The sequence below is a fragment of the Hemitrygon akajei genome, chromosome 32 (assembly GCF_048418815.1).
Source record: "Hemitrygon akajei chromosome 32, sHemAka1.3, whole genome shotgun sequence".
Taxonomy (NCBI): domain Eukaryota; kingdom Metazoa; phylum Chordata; class Chondrichthyes; order Myliobatiformes; family Dasyatidae; genus Hemitrygon; species Hemitrygon akajei.
In genome coordinates this window covers 36,384,525-36,398,045 of record NC_133155.1, presented here as the reverse complement: position 1 = coordinate 36,398,045, position 13,521 = coordinate 36,384,525, and the positions used below count along the sequence as shown (strand labels likewise).

Genomic DNA, 13,521 nt, shown 5'->3' with positions numbered 1-13,521 from the left:
CCCCACCAACAGTATCCAAAACGGTATACTTATTTTTGATGGGAACGGCCACAGGGGTGCTCTTCTCTCTCTGTCTGCTCCCCCTGCCTCTCTTGACTGTCACCCATTTGCCTACCTCCTGTCTTTTTGGTGTGACTACCTCCCGATAACTCTTATCTATCTCTGCCTCTGCCTCCCGAATGATCCGTAGTTCATCCAGCTCCTGCTCCAATTCCCTAACTCGGTCTGATAGGAGCTGCAGCTGGATGCACCTATTGCAGGTGTGGTCATCAGGGACAACTGTGTTGACCCTGACCTCCCACATACTGCATACGGAGCACACCACTGCTCTAACCATCTCCTCCATTACCTGATCCCAGATTAGTCAGAATAAATGAAAAAAGAACCTACTGCCCTTACCTTTTTACCTCAGCAAGCACGTACTCAGGCTCACTGATTTCCTCTCACCGAAGTCCTCTTGCGCCGAAGCCCGCTGAGCCAAAGCCCAGCACTCTGCTCCCACACAAGCTCCTGAAAGTGGGCCTCTTTTTAAACCCCGCACTCGCTACTGACGTCGCCTGCGTCTGCGCAGCTTTACCTTCCTCCTCAGGTACTGTCCAGGTAGGTCCAACGGTCTCGGCCTATCTACAATGGCTGATCCTCCGATCTCCGGTCGTCTGTCAACCTCGAGCAGTCCTTGCTCCCGCTCCACTGGCCGCACCAACACACACAGACACACACACAGAGTAATTACCACACACAAGATAATTTTTGTTTTGATGCTAATTTACTCAGCTGAAAAACAGCAGTGTTACAGTTTAATCCCAGTCACATGTGGCACAGTACATTCTGTGAGCTTTCCAAAGCCTGGTGTAACAAACAATGTGAGAGAGCGAGAGCGAGAGAGAGAGAGAGAGAGAGAGAGAGAGAGAGAGAATAATAATTCCCATCAGCACAAACAAAGTCACCTTCCACCACTGGGATTTCCCCAGAGTCCATGTCTGCCCATCACCATCACCACCCCTGCCCCAGACACTTCATTGTCTGCCTGTGGGTGTCAGGGTGAGGGCAGAAAATGTCCCTGCCACTGCTCTGTGCTGGTGCACCTTTTAACCGGGATGAACTATTCCCAGTGGGATCTGAGGAAGGGGCCAGCAGAAAGGATGAGGAGAGGAGTCTGGTTAAAGAGGGAGGCCTCGTCTGTCCTGAGCAGTTGTTGTAATTTCCTCATGTTAAATGAGGCTCAGTGAGTGGGATAGTACTCTGGAGTTTACATCTGATCCCTGTAAACATCCTTCATTGCTCTCTGCACCCCATCCAACTCCCAACGTGTGACAGAGAATGAGCGAGACTCTTCTACACTGAGTCTGAAGCCATTCCCCAGTCAGTGAGGGTCGATCAGCAACTGGAAGGACTCACTGAGTGGTCCCTTACCCAGACATGAACAGCCCTTTATTCGAGAATCAACTTCACTATATCTACTGATCATCTGATTTAGAGAGAAAAGATCGGAATGAAAGGTCATATTCAGTAAGATTGCCTTGGGGAGAAAGTGCTCCCTGTGAACATTTGTATCCTTTTGTAGCCAAGGCACTAAAATATGCAGTCATTATTGTCCTTGATTGTCACCGTCCCTCCTGATACGTGGGAAGTTGTTCCCCAGTTGATGATGTTGCCTCCGGTACAGAAACATCCCTCATTTGCCCTCTCAATCTCGCTGGTTTCAAGCACAAAATCCCACATGTTAACATCAGTTATCTCCCCAACAAAGGACTGAGATTGATCAAAACCTCCTCCAACACTGTCCTGATCCTGACCAAGAATCACCTGACCAGAACCTTGCACAACATAACCCTTTCCACCAATCTTCTGTAGAGAGCGTTTCCCATTTACCCAGATGGTAACCAAACACAGATGTGTCTCAGCAAGGCATCCATTTTTGGAAGGGAAAACCCAGCGACATAACTGTTTAAATACAGAATAATGCGTCCATTAGCTGTGTACCAAATCCACAGTTCATTGTGATACCTCGACGTTGCATAGGAGAATAAAGTGTGACCGCGGGTCAATTCAGAGGCTGCCCTGAGGCAGACAGTAAAGGCGGTTAAATTGGTGAAAGACGATGGGAAAACTCTGACATAGCTGTCGCTTGATTCCTTTTCAAATATCAGCGATTTCCCTACCAGACCTGTAAAACATAAAGAGTTAGATGTGGTTAAGTCACAGTTTGAAATGTCACCAATGGTCTGTGTTTGTGAGGTGGGACACTGTCAGAAAGAACAAATCTCTTTACTCGAAGCAGGAGTTGTTTGTGATGTGTACTTGGCTGGATTTCATGGCCACATGAAGTAGTAAGTATTACTGGACTGGTATATTACTGGGATGTTAATCAGAACCAGTGGGGCACCCACAAATGGCCTGATCATTGAATTCCGACACCATGAACTTGTACCCAGCCCCGATGTCCTTGCAAAGTATCTCCAGAAACACCTGGGCACTGAGATGTTCTTGTTTGCATCAACCAAACAGAAGACAATTTAGGGATGTGAACATAGAACAGAACAGCTCTGGATAGGCCATTCAGCCCACAGTATTGTGCTGATCTTGATTATAATTCACATTAAATGTTCCCCTCCTGTTCAACCTTCTTCCCTTATTAGATCCCCCCTACCTCCAGCCATGGCCTGAGAGGACATCATCTCCTTTACCCCTCTGTCTTTTCCAGCAGTCCCTAGCTAGGTGTCCCAGTCATTAGCACACAAGGCAAGTTCTCCATCACAATCCTGAACAGTTGTCCCTGGAACATAAAATGCTCGCAGTCCTGGACGTCACTGGTGTTTGTTTCAGAAAACTGCCCCATTAGCACCCAAGTCCCAATTGCTTTATATGTCAGAGATTATTCTGAAAATAAGAAATTATGTGAATATAGCAGATTATTAATTCAAAATGGAAACAGTCTAGAGTTCTTAATGTAAATTGCAAGCAGTAGACAGTCTGGAGTTAAAAGGACAGCTTTGCAAACAGCATTGTCTACAGAGAACACACACAAAATCCTGGTGTAACGCAGCAGGCCAGGCAGCATCTATAAGGAGAAGCACTGTCGACGTTTCGGGCCGAGACCCTTGGTCAGGACTCCTTCGTCAGGAGTATAGATGCTGCCTGGCCTGCTGTGTTCCACCAGCATATTGTGTGTGTCGTTTGAATTTCCAGCATTTGCAGATTTCCTCGTGATTGTCTACAAAGCACAGGTTTCTGGCCATAGCAGGGGCTGGATGCTGAGAAATATGGTTTGCAAAGTGAAGTGACTGTGAGACATTGTCATTTCCATCAGGCAAATGTAAAACAATGGGGGTTATGTTCATTTGCCTGTGTCAAACCTGGCAACATTATTATTTGAATGTGAATTTGAATTTATTTAAATCTTACATCCATCCCAGGGCGTGAGGGAGTAAAACTCTGTTAAAAATCTGTCTCAGAGCCTTTTGGTCCTGTCTTTAATGCTGTGGTGCCGTTTGCTGGACGGAAGCAGCTGAAACAATTTATGGTTGGGGTGAATGGTGTACCCCATGATCTTCTAGCACCCCCCATTGCACCTGCTGGTGTAAATGTCCCCAATGGAGGGAAGTTCTCATCCACAGATGATCTGGGCTGTCCGTACCACTCTCTGCAGTGCCCAGCGATCAAGGTTGGTGCTGATCCCATACCAGGCAGTGATGCAGCCAGTCAGGATGCTGTCAATGGGACCCCGTAGAAGGTCTTGAGGATTTGGGGCCCATACTGAACTTCTTCAGTCGCCTGAGATGGACGAAACACTGTTGTACCTTTTTTGCCATACAGCCGGCACTTACAGTCCAGATGGGAACTTTGGTGATGAGTATACCCAGGGATTTGAAACTACTCACCTCTCAACTCCAGTCCCATTGATATTGATCAGGGTGAGCCTGACTCTGTTCCTCCTGTAATCCACAATCAGCTTTTTTGATTTTCGGATTTTGAGGGAGAGGTTGTTGTCCTGGCACCATTGTGTCAGGGTGTTAACCTCTCCTCTGTAGGCTGTCTCATCACCACTAGAGATAAGGCCGATCAGTGTCGTGTCATCTGTAAATCTGATCAGCAGATTGAGCTGTGTGTGGCAGGACAGTCGAGTAGAGGAAGGGACCCAGAACACAATACCGGGGGGCACCTGTGTTGAGGGTCAGAGGGGCAGAGATGAGGGAGCCCATCCTTACCACTTGTCAGCAATCTGATAGGAAGTCCAGGATCCAGCTGCTCAAGACTGGTTGAGCTTCTTGTCAAGTATGGAGGGAATTATAGTGTTGAAAGCTGAACAGCATTCTAATCCGTGCATCCCTCTTCTCCAGGTGAGGGAAGACAGTGTGTAGTGGTGTGGCTATGGTGTCATCGATAGACGGGTTCTGTCAGTAGGTGAATTGTAGGGGGTCCAGTGTGGGCGGTTACGTGCTGCAAATGTAGTCTTTAACCATTTATTAACAATTTATTATTAACATTATGACAGTACATTGCACCATTGTGACTGAGTTGAAGTTACAGAGAGAGTGTAGTACAGTACACACTGACAGGCTTGTCACACCAGCTCACTCTCCGTCGGCCCCACCAGACACTCGGTTCACAACTGTGGCACCAAGTAGCTCTTTGCATGCCACAGCAGCAACTCTCCGGTACACCATTTCAACAGGCCGGTAAACCGGGTGAGAGTAGCCGGCAGGAACCCCTTCCACTGGGAATGACTCTGACCCAGTGATGGTGGAGGAAGCCCAAAGGGGATTGTGGGGTCTGGGAGCTGAGGGTGCTCACATGTAACCATATAACCACATAACAATTACAACACAGAAACAGGCCATCTCCGCCCTTCTAGTCCGTGCCAAACGCTTACTCTCACCTAATCCCACCGACAAGCACTCAGCCCATAACCCTCCATTCCTTTCCTGTCCATTTACCTATCCAATTTTTTTTTTAATGACAAGATCAAACCTGCCTCTAGCACTTCTACTGGTAGCTCATTCCACACAGCTACCACTCTCTGTGTAAAGAAGTTCCCCCTCGTGTTACCCATATAACATATAACATATAACATATAACAATCACAGCACGGAAACAGGCCATTCCGGCCCTCCTAGTCCGTGCCGAACTCTTAATCTCACCTAGTCCCACCTACCCGCACTCAGCCCATAACCCTCCACTCCTTTCCTATCCATATACCTATCCAATTTTACCTTAAATGACACAACTGAACTGGCCTCTACTACTTCTACAGGAAGCTCATTCCACACAGCTATCACTCTCTGAGTAAAGAAATACCCCCTCGTGTTTCCCTTAAACTTTTGCCCCCTAACTCTCAAATCATGTCCTCTCGTTTGAATCTCCCCTACTCTCAATGGAAACAGCCTATTCACGTCAACTCTATCTATCCCTCTCAACATTTTAAATACCTCGATCAAATCCCCCCTCAACCTTCTACGCTCCAATGAATAGAGACCTAACTTGTTCAACCTTTCTCTGTAACTTAAGTGCTGAAACCCAGGTAACATCCTAGTAAATCGTCTCTGCACTCTCTCTAATTTATTGATATCTTTCCTATAATTCGGTGACCAGAACTGTACACAATATTCCAAATTTGGCCTTACCAATGCCTTGTACAATTTTAACATTACATCCCAACTTCTGTACTCAATGCTCTGATTTATAAAGGCCAGCGTTCCAAAAGCCTTCTTCACCACCCTATCTACATGAGACTCCACCTTCAGGAAATTATTCCTAGATCTCTCTGTTCCACTGCATTCCTCAATGCCCTACCATTTACCCTGTATGTTCTATTTGGATTATTCCTGCCAAAATGTAGAACCTCACACTTCTCAGCATTAAACTCCATCTGCCAACGTTCAGCCCATTCTTCTAACCGGCATAAATCTCCCTGCAAGCTTTGAAAACCCACCTCATTATCCACAACACCTCCTACCTTAGTATCATCGGCATACTTACTAATCCAATTTACCACCCCATCATCCAGATCATTTATGTATATTACAAACAACATTGGGCCCAAAACAGATCCCTGAGGCACCCCGCTAGTCACCGGCCTCCATCCCGATAAACAATTATCCACCACTACTCTCTGGCATCTCCCATCTAGCCACTGTTGAATCCATTTTATTACTCCAGCATTAATACCTAACGACTGAACCTTCTTAACTAACCTTCCATGTGGAACTTTGTCAAAGGCCTTGCTGAAGTCCATATAGACTACATCCACTGCCTTACCCTCGTCAACATTCCTCGTAACTACTTCAAAAAATTCAATAAGGTTTGTCAAACATGACCTTCCACGCACAAATCCATGCTGGCTACTCCTAATCAGATCCTGTCTATCCAGATAATTATAAATACTATCTCTAAGAATACTTTCCATTAATTTACCCACCACTGATGTCAAACTGACAGGTCTATAATTGCCAGGCTTACTTCTAGAACCCTTTTTAAACAATGGAACCACATGAGCAATACGCCAATCCTCCGGCACAATCCCTGTTTCTAATGACATCTGAAAGATCTCCGTCAGAGCTCCTGCTATCTCTACACAAACTTCCCTCAAGGTCCTGGGGAATATCCGGTCAGGACCCGGAGATTTATCCACTTTTAAATTTCTTAAAAGCGCCAGTACTTCCTCCTCTTTAATTGTCATAGGTTCCATAACTTCCTTACTTGTTTCCCACACCTTACACCATTCAATATCCTTCTCCTTAGTGAATACCGAAGAGAAGAAATCGTTCAAAATCTCTCCCATCTCCCTCGGCTCCACACATAGCTGACCACCCTGATTCTCTAAGGGACCAATTTTATCCCTCACTATCCTCTTGCTTTTAATATAACTGTAGAAGCCTTTCGGATTTACTTCCACCTTATTTGCCAAACCAAACTCGTAACTTCTTTTAGCTTTTCTAATCTCTTTCTTAAGTTTCCTTTTACATTCTTTATATTCCTCGAGCAATTCCTTTACTCCATGCTGCCTATATCTATTGTAGACATCCCTCTTTTTTCGAACCAAGTTTCTAATATCCCTTGAAAACCATGGCGCTTTCAAACCTTTAACCTTTCCTTTCAACCGAACAGGAACATAAAGATTCTGTACCCTCATAATTTCACCCTTAAATGACCTCCATTTCTCTATTACATCCTTCCCATAAAACAACTTGACCCATTCCACTCTCTCTAAACCCCTAAACTTTTGACCCTTAACTCTCAACTCATGTCCTCTTGTTTGAATCTCCCCTACTCTCAATGGAAAAAAGCCTATCCACGTCAACTCTATCTATCCCCCTCATAATTTTAAATACCTCTATCAAGTCCCCCCTCAACCATCTACTCTCCAAAGAATAAAGACCTAACTTGTTCAGCCTTTCTCTGTAACCCAGGTAACATTCTAGTAAATCTTCTCTGTACTCTCTCTATTTTGTTGACATCCTTCCGATAATTTGGTGACCAGAACTGTACACAATACTCCAAATTTGGCCTCACCAATGCCTTGTACAAATTTAACATTACATCCCAACTCCTATACTCAATACTCTGATTTATAAAGGCCAGCATACCAAAAGCTTTCTTCACCACCCTATCCACATGAGATTCCACCTTCAGGGAACTATGCACCATTATTCCTAATTCACTCTGTTCTACTGCATTCCTCAATGCCCTACTATTTACCATGTATGTCCTAGTTTGATTAGTCCTACCAAACTGTAGCGCCTCACACTTATCAGCATTAAACTCCATCTGCCATCTTTCAGCCCACTCTTCACTTCCCTTCTTCTTCTGGATGGCAGAGTCATTTGTAAATTGATAAATTAGCTTACTACTGTCACATGTACTGAGGTTCACTGTGTTTTATACTGTCCCTACATAGCAATTCATCAGTTGAGGTAGAACAAGATCAAACAATAACTCAATGCAGAATTAAGTATAACAGTTAAGGACATGAGTTGAGAGTTAAGGATTCAACAGTGGCTAGATGGGAGATGCCAGAGAGTAGTGGTGGATAATTGTTTATCGGGATGGAGGCCGGTGACTAGCGGGGTGCCTCAGGGATCTGTTTTGGGCCCAATGTTGTTTGTAATATACATAAATGATCTGGATGATGGGGTGGTAAATTGGATTAGTAAGTATGCCGATGATACTAAGGTAGGAGGTGTTGTGGATAATGAGGTGGGTTTTCAAAGCTTGCAGGGAGATTTATGCCGGTTAGAAGAATGGGCTGAACGTTGGCAGATGGAGTTTAATGCTGAGAAGTGTGAGGTTCTACATTTTGGCAGGAATAATCCAAATAGAACATACAGGGTAAATGGTAGGGCATTGAGGAATGCAGTAGAACAGAGAGATCTAGGAATAACAGTGCATAGTTCCCTGAAGGTGGAGTCTCATGTAGATAGGGTGGTGAAGAAGGCTTTTGGAACGCTGGCCTTTATAAATCAGAGCATTGAGTACAGAAGTTGGGATGTAATGTTAAAATTGTACAAGGCATTGGTAAGGCCAAATTTGGAATATTGTGTACAGTTCTGGTCACCGAATTATAGGAAAGATATCAATAAATTAGAGAGAGTGCAGAGACGATTTACTAGGATGTTACCTGGGTTTCAGCACTTAAGTTACAGAGAAAGGTTGAACAAGTTAGGTCTCTATTCATTGGAGCATAGAAGGTTGAGGGGGGATTTGATCGAGGTATTTAAAATGTTGAGAGGGATAGATAGAGTTGACGTGAATAGGCTGTTTCCATTGAGAGTAGGGGAGATTCAAACGAGAGGACATGATTTGAGAGTTAGGGGGCAAAAGTTTAAGGGAAACACGAGGGGGTATTTCTTTACTCAGAGAGTGATAGCTGTGTGGAATGAGCTTCCTGTAGAAGTAGTAGAGGCCAGTTCAGTTGTGTCATTTAAGGTAAAATTGGATAGGTATATGGACAGGAAAGGAGTGGAGGGTTATGGGCTGAGTGCGGGTAGGTGGGACTAGGTGAGATTAAGAGTTCGGCACGGACTAAGAGGGCCAGAATGGCCTGTTTCCGTGCTGTGATTGTTATATGGTTATATGGTTACAGAGAGAGTGCAGTACAGGTAACAATAAGACACTCAAGGGCCACGATGATGGACATTATAAAGTCAGGAGTCTGTTGTATTATGGTAGGGAACTGTTTGATAGTCTTATCACAGCAGAATAGAAGCTGTCCTTGAGCCTGGTGGTCGTGCTCTTGGGCTTTTATATCTTCTGCCTGTCAGGAGAGGGGAAGAGAGAATGTCTGGGGTGGGAGAGGGGTAAAGAGAATGTCTGGAATGGGAGAGGGGTAGAGAGAATGTCTGGGGTGGGAGAGGGGGAGAGAGAATGGGGTGGGAGAGAGAATGGGGTGGGAGAGGGGAAGAGAGAATGTCTGGGGTGGGAGAGGGGTAGGGAGAATGTCTGGGGTGGGAGAGGGGAAGAGAGAATGTCTGGGGTGGGAGAGGGGAAGAGAATGTCTGGGGTGGGAGAGGGGAAGAGAGAAAGTCTGGTGTGGGAGAGGGGAAGAGAATGTCTGGGGTGGGAGAGGGGTAGGGAGAATGTCTGGGGTGGGAGAGGGGAAGAGAGAATGTCTGGGGTGGGAGAGGGGAAGAGAATGTCTGGGGTGGGAGAGGGGTAGGGAGAATGTCTGGGGTGGGAGATGTCTTTACTTTTACTGCCTGCTTCACACCTGCTCATTATCCCCACTCTGTTCCTGTCACATGGTCAGTTTCCAGATCAGACCAATGAATTCCGTCCAGTTCCCTGAGGTTTGACTGTAGCTGATAGTCTGTCATGAGGAAATAACACTTCACCATGGTGTCATTTTAAACATCCAACCAAGGTCATCAGCTGTGACCGACTCTATCCAAATCAATACTGGATCAGCAGAACATTCTGTCACAATGGGTGAGGGGTAAAGACCAGGGGCAAACTAATCCATAATTCCCAGCTGTCCTATTTGAAAGGCTGTGGGATCTTTGGAGAAAGTGCAGAAGAGGTTAACTTAAATGTTACCTGAGTTGGAAACTATTCAGCAGGAGGAAGAGTTAAAGAAAAATGGATTGAAGAAGATTGAAGAAGGCTGAGAAGATTCCTGACAAGTCAGTCAAATCAAGAGAGGTATAAATAGTGTAGATATTCAGAGTCTGCTTTGCAGGTTTAAATGCCAAATACTAAGGGGCCAAGGTTTAATGTAAGAGGGAGAAAGTTTAAAGATTTGTGAGACAGATTTTCTTCTTACACAGACTGTAGGATACCAGGAATGCACTGTGAGGGGAATTGAATTGAATTGACTATATTTCTTCCATCTTTCACATACATGAGTAGTAAAAATCTTTATGTTACGTCTCCATCTAAATGTACAATCATAGTAATTTATAATAAATAGAACACACACAATAGCAAAGCTAAGAGGCATTCAGACCGACACATCAACAGGCAGGGAGTAGAGACATACACATCCTCCACAGGCAGATGTGATCAGTTTAGATCAGCCGTGGATCTGATGAAGGGCCGATTACTGCACTATACTGTTCTATGTACCATCCATTTATCAACCTGAAGAAGCAGGTTCTGACCAGAAAGTTTGAAGACAATTAAGTGACTGTTTCAGCATTTGATCAGGATACAATACATCTTCTCTCAAATTACCAAATAACATTTCCTGCTGATGAGTTTATCCAGAACACTGGTTCACACCCACCAAGGGTCTGAAATGTGTGTGTCCCATTCCTGTAGTATCTAACCGGCTGGGGGAGAACCTGGAATCTGAGGACCACAAGATGAGGTCAGATTGGGAATGGAATCTGGGATTTGCTGCCCCACATGGGGAGAAGCCTGGAGAATGGGGTTGAGGGGGTAATAAATCAGCCATGATGGAGTAACAGAGCAGAATAGGTGTGCTGAATGGTTTAATTCTGCTCCAATGTCTCGTGATCCTCAGTACCACTGTGCTAAGATGCACCCTGAATGGTGTTTGCACACAGGAATATTTTATATCAGAACGAATACATACCTGCACTGTCAGATCCCGGCAGGTAAATGCAGACCATGAACACAATGGGGATGAAGTAATTCATCCTGTCTCCAGCCTGTTAAAACAAAGCATCCCCAATTAACTCCCATTCGTGTGTGTCAGCAACACCCAGATAGTCCCTCTGGTACTCACAGTGATCCGTCTCCAACGGGCCAGCCTCACTTCAGGTGCATCCAGTACCCTGGGCACGAACGGCTGGAATTTATATTCTGCTGAGCTCGGTCAGTCAACTGTAGGGAGGAACTGAGGGGTGGAGCAAACTCTGCTGCCGTTCAATACTCAGAGAACTGGCACTGGCCTCAGTGTTCACATCAGCACTACGTTATCAGTCAGCACCTGAGAATTGCCAGGAATGCAGAAGCTTACAAGAGATGAAATATTACAAAATTAGCTAACAAGACATTGCTTTTTTTTAATTCAGTGAAATAAATATGAAACATCTGAATAGGGATTGATAAGTGGGCAGGTTGACAAAGTGAAGCATTTTAAACTACCACTGGGCAATTTTGTCTGTCAGTTGAAATTGAACTCTTATGATCAAATCCATTGTCCAGAAGAAGAATCTTTACACAGTGATTGCCTGGGAAGCATCCACACTCCAGACTAACCCCAGTCATGCTTTGCCATCACAACAGCCAAACATCTTACTAAAGAGTATGTCCAAATGCATTTTGGCTGTTTGAAGTCAGTGCTCCAGCTCAACAAGGAGAGCTCAACCACTATGTCTGACACAGTGTCCAGGTATTGACAGTCAAGGTCTACAGCAGCAAAGACCACAACACCCCCTTCTGCAGTCCCACCACAGCAAAGACCTCAGTGAAGAGTTGCTACTAATGCCAATCCCATCTGCACTGACATGGACAGACTGAACTTCCATCCATCCCAGGACACACATCTGGCAAACCAGTCTCCACAACTCAGGACACTCATTCAGGAGCCACAGGTGCATTAGATGTGGCTTGGTATCTGACTCATCACGATCAAGTTGCAGCAGGACGAAAACAGCTTGACAATCAATCTGCTGGTTATCTGTCCTGGAAGGTCTAAATCTCAAACCCAGCGAAGAGCTCGACCTCCTCAGTAAATGGCTTGGTGGGGAATCACTGCTACGTGCGAGAAGGGTTCGGTCAGTTCACATTAATAATACAGCTCAGGGTTCACAAGTACTGTGGCAGAGGCTGGACAAAGGCTATGGCTCTCCAGAGGTAATCAGAGAGCTTTGGAAAATGATTGAGTCTACTGAAGAAAGATTCTCTTGTCAAGCTGTTTTAGCTCTAGGAGCTTGAAGATCTGTTGGAACTGCAAGTAACAAAAACTGAGGGTTACTGACAAGGACTGAGTTTCATGGACAGAGCAAGAGAAATAAATGCTATAGTGGAGAAACAAGTGAATATGCAGGAAAGTGGATAACTGAAGAGTTCAAGAATAAAATGAAACATCATGTCCACTATCAGCCATTTTCATTCTTTGTGCAATTTGCCTGTTGCCACACAGAAATGCCAAATGTCCCTACTTTTATGCTTTCCAGTTCCGGTAACAGGTCATTCAAAGAGAGATCTCCAGCAAGAGCATGGAAAACCAGAACCCTATTACGTCAACAAAACTGCAGAAGAAAACTCTCATGAGCCTCAATAGAAATGCCCTGTCCATAGGAAACCTTTACCATTCAGGAAATGCAGAGGGTTCAGAGAAAATCCACTTGCAGACCAAAGATGCTTTCTAAAGGAGCACTCAATGTTTCAAATATTGTGCTTCAACATCACACCAAGCAAAAGATCGTAATGCTCCCACACACTGCAATGCGTGCAACAGCGACCAGCACATATCAGCACTTCATTCAGGGTCCCACCTTGGCTACCACTGGTTCCAGCACACACACTGCAGAGCATGGCCAGGAGCCAGCTGAGAATCCATCACATTTAGTTACTTCCTCATGCACAGAAATATGCGGGAAAGGCTTCCAAGGCAAATATTGCTCTAAAATATGTCTAGTCAACCCAAAAGGACATCTTGAGCAAAAGATAAATGCATTTGGATGATGAGAGCAATGTGTCATGGAAGTTCTGTTTGCCCATACACTCCAAATACATGATGTGGAACATCAGAAGTTGCTGGAAGAAGAGCCAGTGGATTTGTCATGGAGCCATTAGGAGGTGAGGTCTGCTTACACTTGCCAACCCTCACTGAGTGTGAAGATATTCCCAACAACAGGGATGAAATCCCAACTTCTGAAGTTGCACGTGGTCACATCTTAAGGCAATAGTGGTTTAAAAAGTTACAAGTCATGAAGACATGCCTATTTTTGGTGGGAGGAGAATGTAATCCACTGGTTAAGATTTCTGCTGCTATGCTGTGAGGTATTTTTATTTCAGCAGTTTTCTGCAAAAGCAGTGTATCCTGCTAGTTATAATGTTTTTGCTTCAGCTAAAGATAAGGAGCCATGTTGTCCAGCCTAGGAATGTTGTGTC

At 44.9% G+C, this 13,521-nt stretch overlaps 1 pseudogene; it reads right to left on the bottom strand.

Moving 5' to 3' along the window:
* Positions 1-744: 744 nt before the first annotated feature.
* LOC140719761 (C-reactive protein-like) lies at positions 745-11,284 on the bottom strand (annotated as a pseudogene).
* Positions 11,285-13,521: the final 2,237 nt, after the last annotated feature.